The 9934-nt window shown below is 30.0% G+C and overlaps 1 pseudogene; it reads left to right on the top strand.

The window, feature by feature from the left end:
• Positions 1 to 308: 308 nt before the first annotated feature.
• LOC122030587 lies at positions 309 to 660 on the top strand (annotated as a pseudogene).
• Positions 661 to 9934: the final 9274 nt, after the last annotated feature.

Here is a 9934-nt window from a genome sequence, read left to right as displayed (position 1 = left end):
ACGTTAATGAGCTGAACACATATGTGTTCAAGCTTGTTTGTTTAGCTTAACGAGCTATTCAAGCTTATTTGTTTAATTAATCTTATATATATTGAACGAACATAAATAAGTTCTTATCAAGCCGAACACTAAACTTATTCACGAACGCTTGGTTCATTTACAGCTCTAGCTGAAACCACATGTTTGGGCCAGTGGAAAAGGTACTCAGCCCGCTGTTTTCTGGGATCGGAAAAACCAAAACCATCAGCGAGAATATTCTATAAAAGCTTCGCCCTTGTTCTTCTTCCGGCAACAAATTCTTGCTTTTCCAGACTGATAGAGAACATCGAGAGAATTATGGCTTCAGTGAAGAAAGCTTCGGTATTGGTAGAGGCGAGCGTTGGCACAGTGGAGGTGCTTAAGGATCAAGTAGGGTTGTGCAGATGGAACTACGCTCTGAGGTCTCTGCAGCAACACGCGAAGAGCAACATGAGGTCGCTGTCTCAAGCCGTGAGGATGTCCTCCGTCGTCTCTGATGGCTGAAGCAACGAGCGAGCCAAGCAATCGGAGGAGTCGCTGAGGAAAGTGATGTACCTCAGCTGCTGGGGACCCAATTAGCGTTTGGTGATCAGACAGTTAGTTGGAGTGATGGATTGAATACTGATCAGAGAGAAAGGATGAACTTTTGGGGTTCATCTTGTCCAAGTGTATAGTCTCGCACATATTACATAAAGTGATTGGCCCACAAAAAGTGAAATAGTGGGCCATAAATATACATGTCTATCCTTGAGCTTTTCCTTGAGTTTTTTCCTTGAGCATGTCACAATTCCTTTTCTTATTTGGTTCGCATTCTTCACTCAAGAGTCATTATCGAGAAAGAAGAGAAATAGTGTCGGTTAATGATAATAATAAATATGATTTCAATCAATCAAGATTTAGACATAATCATTCAAAAAATAATATTTTAAAATTTATTATATCCATTGTTATCATAATTATTATGTTATATTTTATGATCCGGTGATAGGAAGGAGCTCGGGCAACAGGGTGGTTAATAACATGGTGGGGGTCAAAGCCAAGCTGAGCAACCCCCTTTCCCAACCGCAAGGTAGAATCGTTGAGCCTACATGAAGCAGATGTTAGCGTAGCTCGGTCATGACCAAGCTTCCGACGCTCAAACAGACAAGGTATGCGCCGAGCGACCAGCCTGCTCGGACTCACATCGGCAAAATAGTGACGACCGAGCAGACTACATGCAGACACAACTCCTCTGATCGGCATAACAGTGGAGCCCGGACAGGATGGTGGCCAGGCTGCCATTCCGCCCAACCCAAGGACAAGATCGTCCGAGCGGCCGAGGGATGGCCGAGCGGTTCTTCCGCTCTGCCTGTAACAGACAAAAGGAGGATCAGAGGATATCCTTCTAGGAACCTGTGCCACCGATAGTCGGCACGCTTGGCGGCATGGTCAGGCAGAAGATCATACGACAGAAACTTTCGCTGTCTTGTCAGAGATATACTCGGGTCGTTAAGGTATTGTGTCAGAGATACTTTTCTGACACGTCTTTTCAGGGTATACTTTGAGGAGCGTACGTGCCTCGAGAAGCGTACGCACGCTCCCCGGAGGCCTATATAAAGACCCCCAAAACTTCGACGGAGGTATGAAGAATCTCTACTGTAGCTACAATTATTCTGCTAATTTGCTTCCTCGTTTCTTTTACATCGCCGGTGTTTGACTCGAGCGTTAAAGGGTCATCGTCGGGGAATCCCTCCCTGGCTCGGTACTGACGTTCCTGTGGTTGCAAGCTTCATTGACGAGGAGTTCACCAACGGTCAACGGGAGCGCCACGTCCCCAGTATCCATTGCCTCGACTGTCAGACAGGATCATGTTATATTTAATTTTTTTATTAGTTATTTTTTAAACAACAATAAATAAGTCTCATTCAAGTGGTTAATTTTGATGACCCCCACTTATTTAACAAGTGGAGATTATCAAAATCAACCAATTACAATAAGAGGATCATCCTCTGATTCATACTTTATAGACTAAGGATCCTGCCTGTTCATTGAATAATAAAATTATCTAAAAGTTATTATTATATATTACTTCACATTTACTCTTTCTATTATACCTGAGTCATGAAAAATTAATTGCACCGCTTGGTAAGAAAAATAGACGAATCGAGGACACAAGGAGGATAAAAAAAAAGTTTTCACACATCTATTCATTGATCATTACATATCCTATTTATAGGTTAATACATCACATATTAATAAAACCCACAAACACTACAACATTAACCACTAACACCACTACAACATTAACCACTAACACCACCACTAACTCAACATGTAAACATATTGATCCACTAACACATTAATTTTATCAACAGTCCCTCCCTTAACCTGATATTTCAAATGTAATAATCAGTTTAAAAAGAGTTAAACTTTTAAACTCAATGTAGAAACACCAAGTAGCTTTCTGAGCTTTTGAAACGTAGTAAATTTGAGAGGCTTGGTTAGTATATCAACAATTTAATCCTCGCTTCTACAGTAAACAAGATTAATGACTTCATCATTTGTGAGATTTCTCAGGAAATGATACCTCACATCTATGTGTTACTTCGACCATGTAGCACTGGATTTTAAAAAGTTTTATTGTCGAACTATTGCCATAATAAATCTGAATAGGTCCATCCTCTTTAAAATATAATTATGTAAGAATCTTCTTTCGCCAAATAACTTAACAAGCACGAGATATTGCAGCAACAAACTCAGCTTCCGTGGATGATAATGTAACAATTGATTATTTTTTCGAAGACCATAAAATAGCTCCTGTACCCTGTTGAGATGTATACTATAAGCCTAACTTTTATATGAACATCTGTTTTGAAATAGTTTGAAACGAGAATCATTTTGGTCAAATGTTTGTATTTTATATTTTTATATATGTCGATGCAGTTGTCTATTTAATTTATATTGTAGATAACATGATGTGTGGTGTCACACAGAAAATCATGTTATCGGTTCCTTATAAATCATAAATAGTAGCTCACAACCAAGATGGATTGGGACAAACCATTGGAACGGTTGTAGTGTAATTTGGTATTAGTTTGTCTTGACTATAAAATTACACTAGTGCACTATGTGTGTATTGAGCAAGATCATCTGAGGTTGTTCAATTTATACTGACTATATAAAAGAATAGAATCTCTGTTATTATGGATGTGCGTCCTCTTAATCCCTATATAATAACAAACACGTATACTTAGTATTTATTTATTTAACTTATCAATGGGTGAGATTTATTCGTTAAATCAAATGACCCGATAAGTTGGGAGATAGTATTATTTATATGGCGTGTTCTTGATTATAGTAGGAATCTGTGTCCTAATTATTTAGGCTGATGATGTCCCCTTGAGGAGCTCATAAGGATTATTATGTAAACCCTACAGGTGGACTTAGTCCGGCATGATAATGAAGTGGAGTGGTACTACTCTTGGAATCAGATGTTAATTAATTGAGTTTCAGTAACTCAATTAATTAACAGACATACGATATCTTAAACACAGGGAGATTAATGCACTCATGATAAGAAGGAGCCCATATTATAATATGAGATTGGTGCAGTAGTTCAATAATAACATTTTAGATGTATGGGTTATTATTGATGGACTTGGGTTGGGTGTTCGAGCCGAACACTGGAAGCCCAAGCCCATCAGGATGTCTAAACCAATTCCTCCTCTAGATCCTTGTTGTAATCTCTATATAAAGTCTCGCATCCACCCATAACTTAATTTGATTTGGTTTAACTTAACTTGTTTTGGTTTAACTTAATTTGGTTTGGTTTAACTTAACTTGGTTTGGTTTAACTTGGTTATAGAAAGAGAGATTTTTTTCTTAACAGATTTCGGTTAATTTTTCTTTCTTTGTAACCAACGGCAAACCTATAAAAAGAAGTAGGTGGTGGCCCCTAAAACCTAATTTTCCTAATTCTCTTTTCTCTTGCTTGTGGCCAACGGCACCACTCTTTCCCTCTAGGGCCGGCGCCCCTTTCCCCTTCCTCTCCTAGCTAGGGCCGGTGCCCCTTCCTAGCAATCCATTGGTGGCCGGCGGCAAGAAGAAGAGGAAAGAAGAAGGAAAAAGATTAGAAGGTGCCCCATCCTAGAGCCTCCTTTTATAGCCGGCGGTTTGGAAACCGAGAAGAGAAGGAGGGTGGTGTTTTCTTGGTAGATCGTCGCCCACACGACGTCCAAGAAGAGGAGAGGGATACGACATAAGATCAAGAGGTCTTTAGCTACAAAGAAAAGGTACAACTAGTGTAGGACCGTTAGATTCGATAGAGGGGGGTGAATATCGATTCGAAAATATCGAGTATAAGCACAGCGGAAAAGTAAAGTAGACACAAGGTTTTTTACTTCGTTCGGAGCCTGTGACGACTCCTACTCGAAGGCTCGTACTCCTTGAGTACTTTCGTTGGGCAATTCACTAGCAATTCGGATAATTACAATTTAAGTACAAAAAGAAGCTAATGAAAAGAAAAACAAAGCTGTACCGACAGACAAGGAATTTAAAAGAGCGGGATCGTGTCGTCGGAGCTTTGTGATCGTCGTTGGAGCGTAGAGCAGCAGAGCGAGTAATCTCAGAGTTTTCAGATGTGAAAGATGATTCTGAAGCTCCTGCCTGGGGCTTCTTTTATATGTTGCTCCGGGCGCCTGGATTCCTTCCGGAAGCCTGGAATGTGACGTAGCTGCTCAAACCGAGATGCTCCAAGTGGCGACGACTTGGCTGGATATAATTTGCTTTCCGGGCGTCCGGATCCCCTCCGGGCGCCCGGACCACTTTGTTCCAGAAACTCCCTTTTCCTGCAAAACAAAGTTAGTCCGAGGCAATATATATCCTGCAAGATAGATTGTTAGCACATTTTATAATAGTATGAATTAGCACAAATAGTACGACTTAGATTCCGTCTTTCCGAGACCGGAATCTAGTCACGATCACGACTTAGACATCCGAAATGGATCTAAGCCGGATCGACGCCTAATGTTCCCTTCCCGGGAACGCGTCCTCGCAGTCACTCCCCTCCGGTGACTTACCTCACTTACCTGCCAGACGTCCGGTCAGCCCTTCGACCCGTCTGGACTTCTTGCCAGCTATTCGGTCAGCCCGTCGACCTATCTGGACTTCTTGCCAAGCGTCCGGTCATCCCGTCGACCCACTTGGACTTCTCACCAGCTATCCGGTCAGTCCGTCGACCTAGCTGGACTTCGTGCCAGACATCCGGTCAGCCCGTCGACCTGTCTGGACTTATCCTGCACACTCGATCAGAGTGTTAGATAATGACGAACCTAACTTAACCTGATTTGTCATTCATTAAAACCTTAGTTAGACCGTTAGTGCTAACCGTACCAACAATCTCCCTCTTTTTGATGGAATGACAACCTGGTTAAGTTAGTGATAAATATATGCAAAAATCAAGCATGAATTTCGAGGTTTTTAAGCTTTTAAGTTAGTTTTTCAAGTTTGCTTTTAGTTGCTCTAACTTAACCACCTAACCCTCCCCCTTTGACATTCATCAAACAAAATAAGCAAGGGTAAACAATCACAGTGTGGAGTTACTGTAAAAAGTAATCAAATTAAAAAATAGCTAATTTTGAAAAATATCTAAGTTTGGTTCAAAATTCAAAGATAAAAGTATAATTTTTTAACACAAAGTTAAAAATAGTCAAGTTGACTTGGGGAAGACAGGTTGAATTTTGAAAAGTATAAATTTAAAGTTAATCAAGTTTAACTTTTCAAGTGTGTAAAATTTTTAAATCAGGTTTTTCAATTTTCAAAACAAGTTTCAACTTTGAAACGCTTTTATAAGTTTTCAAAACCAAAATTCCAAAACTAAGTTTGAAAAATCTACTTTTCAATACTGACTAAGTTTTTTTTAAAAAAAACTTTATGTTTAAGGTGGAGAAAATAATTTAGGTGCTAAGTGTTGATTTAATTCTCCCCTTAAACATGATATCTAAAATAAAGCTTTTGAAAATATTTGCTAAGAATTTTGATATAAGATTTTCAAAGTAATTGGGGTAGAATTTTCTAAAGAGATTTTAAAGAGAAAAAAATAGCACTTAAAGAGATTAAAAAAAGCCTCCCCTGAATTTGATACTCCTTTAATATATTACTCTCCTTTAATTTATTAATCTTTATAGGGGATTTAAAAAGAGAAAATTGAACCTCCCCTGAATTGGTTACTCCCCTTAAATTAATATCTTCCCCTTAAGTTAATACTAAGGTTTGGTTGTGTTAAATTTCAAAGCTCGAACACATTTGTCTAATTTAGTAATACTTATATTATTATCTCTGTATCCTTAGTATAATTGTTTCTTTGAGTTTGAATAATCAATAATTGATTATAGATTCAGGCGCTTAACTTTAGTTTAAGGTTAAATAAAATAAGATTTTATTAATTCAATAACAGTTAAGCATTATCAATAATTTATTGATCAGTTTTTACTTGATTTAATAATTTAATACTTAGTGAAATAATTTAAATTTCATATTACCTGATTGAGTTGGTCAAATGAAAGTGTTAGTTATAATAATAATAATTATTTTTATTTATTTATTAAATATTTTTTTTAAAAGGGATTTCCAATGGGATTTCTAAAACAGCATTTAAAAGGAATTTAACATGATTTTTATATTTTATGTCAATTAACATACGCTTGATTCAGTTTTGATTTTAAATGTAAATTAATATTAGTGGTTAATTTAAGTTTACGTTTAATTTTAAGTTTAAGTTAAAATTTGTAATTTCAATATTAAGTTTTAATTTATGATTTAATTTCAGTTAAATTAAAAAATAATTTTAAGGTCAAAAAGATGTTTAAGATTAAAAATGAGTTTAAAGTCAAAATTAAAGTGAAAATAATCTATAGAAATAATTTATTATTATTACTATTTTTTTTTTAGTTAACAGAATTTTATTAGAGTGAAAAAAACAAAAAGAATTTTTTTAAATGATACATAATTTTTTTTAAAAATAGTTTTAAAGCGATTTCTAAAATAGATTTTTTTTTAAATGATTTTTTTTAAAGTGTATTTTTTTTAAAATAATTTTTTTAAATAATTTTTAAGTTTAAATAATTTTAAAAATATTTTTTTTTGGCTAAAATAATTTTTAGTTAAAATAATTTTTAGGTTAAAATAATTTTTTAAATAATTTTTAACTTAAAATAATTTTTAAAAATAATTTTTAAAAGAGTTTTTAAATAATTTTTAAATGAAAACAATTTTTAAATGAGTTTATAAATAAATTTTTAAATGAGTTTTTAAAATAATTTTTAAATGAGTTTTTAAAATAATTTTTTTTTAAAAGATTCTTAAAACAATTTTTCAATGAGTTTTTAAATATTTTTTTAAATGGATTTTTTTTGTTTTAAAAGAATTTTAAAATAGTTTTTAAAGAATTTTTAAAGAATTTTTTAAAATAGTTTTTAAAGTATTTTTAAAAGATTTTTAAAGAATTTTGAAAAAAAAAAATTTAAAGAATTTTTAAAAAAAATTTTAAAGAGTTTTTAAAGAATTTTTAAAATAGTTCTTAAAGAATTTTTAAAATAGTTTTTAAATAATTTTTAAAATATTTTTTAAAGAATTTTTATAGAATTCTAAAAATATTTTTTAAAGAGTTTTTAAAAGAGTTTTTAAAGAATTTTTAAAAGAATTTTTAAAATAGTTTTTAAAGAATTTTTAAAATAGTTTTTTAAAGAATTTTTAAAAAAGTTTTTAAAGAATTTTTAAAATAGTTTTTTTTTAAAGAATTTTTAAAGGAGTTTTTTTTTTTAAAAAAAAAATTTAAATAGTTTTTTAAAGAATTTTTAAAATAGTTTTTTAAAGAATATTTAAAAAAGCTTTTAAAGAATTTTTAAAAAAGTTTTAAAATAATTTTTAAAATATTTTTAAAGAATTTTTAAAATAGTTTTTAAAGAATTTTTAAAAGAATTTTTAAAATAGTTTTTAAAGAATTTTTAAAAAAGTTTTTAACGAATTTTTTAAAATAGTTTTCAAAGAATTTTTAAAATAGTTTTTAAAGAATTTTTAAAAGAATTTTTAAAATAATTTTTAAAGAGTTTTTAAAATAGTTTTTAAAGAATTTTTAAAATAGTTTTTTTTAAAGAATTTTTAAAAAAGTTTTTAAAGAATTTTTAAAAAAGTTTTTAAAGAATTTTTAAAAAAGTTTTTAAAGAATTTTTAAAATAGTTTTTTAAAAAGAATTTTAAAAGGAGTTTTTTTTAAAAAATTTTAAAAAAGTTTTTAAAGAATTTTTAAAAAAAAATTTTCAAGAATTTTTAAAATAGTTTTTTAAAGAATTTTTAAAATAGTTTTTTAAAGAATTTTTAAAAAAGTTTTTAAAGAATTTTTAAAATAGTTTTTTAAAGAATTTTTATAAAAGTTTTTAAAGAATTTTTAAAATAGTTTTTTACAGAATTTTTAAAATAGTTTTTAAAGAATTTTTAAAATATTTTTTACAGAGTTTTTAAAAGTGTTTTTAAAGAATTTTTAAAATAGTTTTTTTTAAGGAATTTTTAAAATAGTTTTTTTTTAAGAATTTTTAAAGGAGTTTTTTTTTAAAAATTTTAAAATAGTTTTAAAAGAATTTTTTAAAAAAGTTTTTAAAGAATTTTTAAAATAGTTTTTTAAAAAAGTTTTTAAAGAATTTTTAAAATAGTTTTTTTTTAAAGAATTTTTAAAGGAGTTTTTTTTTAAAAAAAAAATTTTTAAATAGTTTTTAAAGAATTTTTGAAATAGTTTTTTAAAGAATATTTAAAAAAAATTTTAAAGAATTTTAAAAAAGTTTTTAAAGAATTTTTAAAATAGTTTTTAAAGAATTTTTAAAATAGTTTTTTAAAGAATTTTTAAAAAGGTTTTTAAAGAATTTTTAAAAAAGTTTTTAAAGAATTTTTAAAAAATTTTTAAAAGAATTTTTAAAATATTTTTTAAGGAGTTTTTAAAAGAGTTTTTAAAGAATTTTTAAAATAGTTTTTTTTTAAAGAATTTTTAAAAAAGTTTTTTAAGAATTTTTAAAATAGTTTTTTAAAGAATTTTTAAAGGAGTTTTTTAAAAAAATTTTAAAATAGTTTTAAAATAATTTTTAAGTTTAGAATAAAAGTTTTAAAGTTAAATTTTTAAGTTAAGTATAAAATTTTGAAAGTTAAACTTTTTCGTTAAATTTTTAAAATAATTTTTAAGTTTAAAATAATTTTTTTAAAAAAAATTTAATTTTTTTTTTAAAAAATAATATATTTTAAATTCAAAATTTAATTCAATTTGAAATTTGAAATTTGAAATTTAATGTGAATTAATTTTAATTTAATTTGAAGTTCAAAATTTAATTTTAATTTGAAATTCAAAATTTAATTTTAATTTAATTATTTTAATTCGAAAATTAATTTAGTTCGAAATTTAATTTAATTAACTTAATTCAAAATTTAATTTAATTAATTTAATTCGAAATTTAATTAATTTGATTCGAAATTTAATTTAATTAACTTAATTCGTAATTTATTTTTGATCCTTAGTCATCTCACCCGATCTAAGTTTTCAATCAGGGAATCCTATAATTTTGTGAGATGAATTAGATTTAATTATAGAGTTTGGTTTAACTTGTGTTAGATTCAGGTTTAACTTTGGTCTCAACAAATAGGCATTCTTCGGATAAACTTCTAAACTTGGTGAGTTACTTGGACATCATTAGAAGTAACCAACCTTTCGAGGTTTTCCGAATAGTCTTATCCACGGAGCTTAGTACTAAACCTTGGTCTAAGTAGTTAGGATCCATTTAAGGGTAGCTTCGGTCAGTTCCACTTGGCCAAATGCACCAGATCGAAGCCATATCTTTCTAGACATGCGATGCCCAAGCTTTCCTAACGTACTATCATCCAAAAACTTCACCAGTACCAGG

This window comes from Zingiber officinale, chromosome 10B (assembly GCF_018446385.1).
Source record: "Zingiber officinale cultivar Zhangliang chromosome 10B, Zo_v1.1, whole genome shotgun sequence".
Taxonomy (NCBI): domain Eukaryota; kingdom Viridiplantae; phylum Streptophyta; class Magnoliopsida; order Zingiberales; family Zingiberaceae; genus Zingiber; species Zingiber officinale.
The sequence above is the reverse complement of the archived record's forward strand: the minus strand, read 5'-3'. Positions and strand labels throughout refer to the sequence as shown.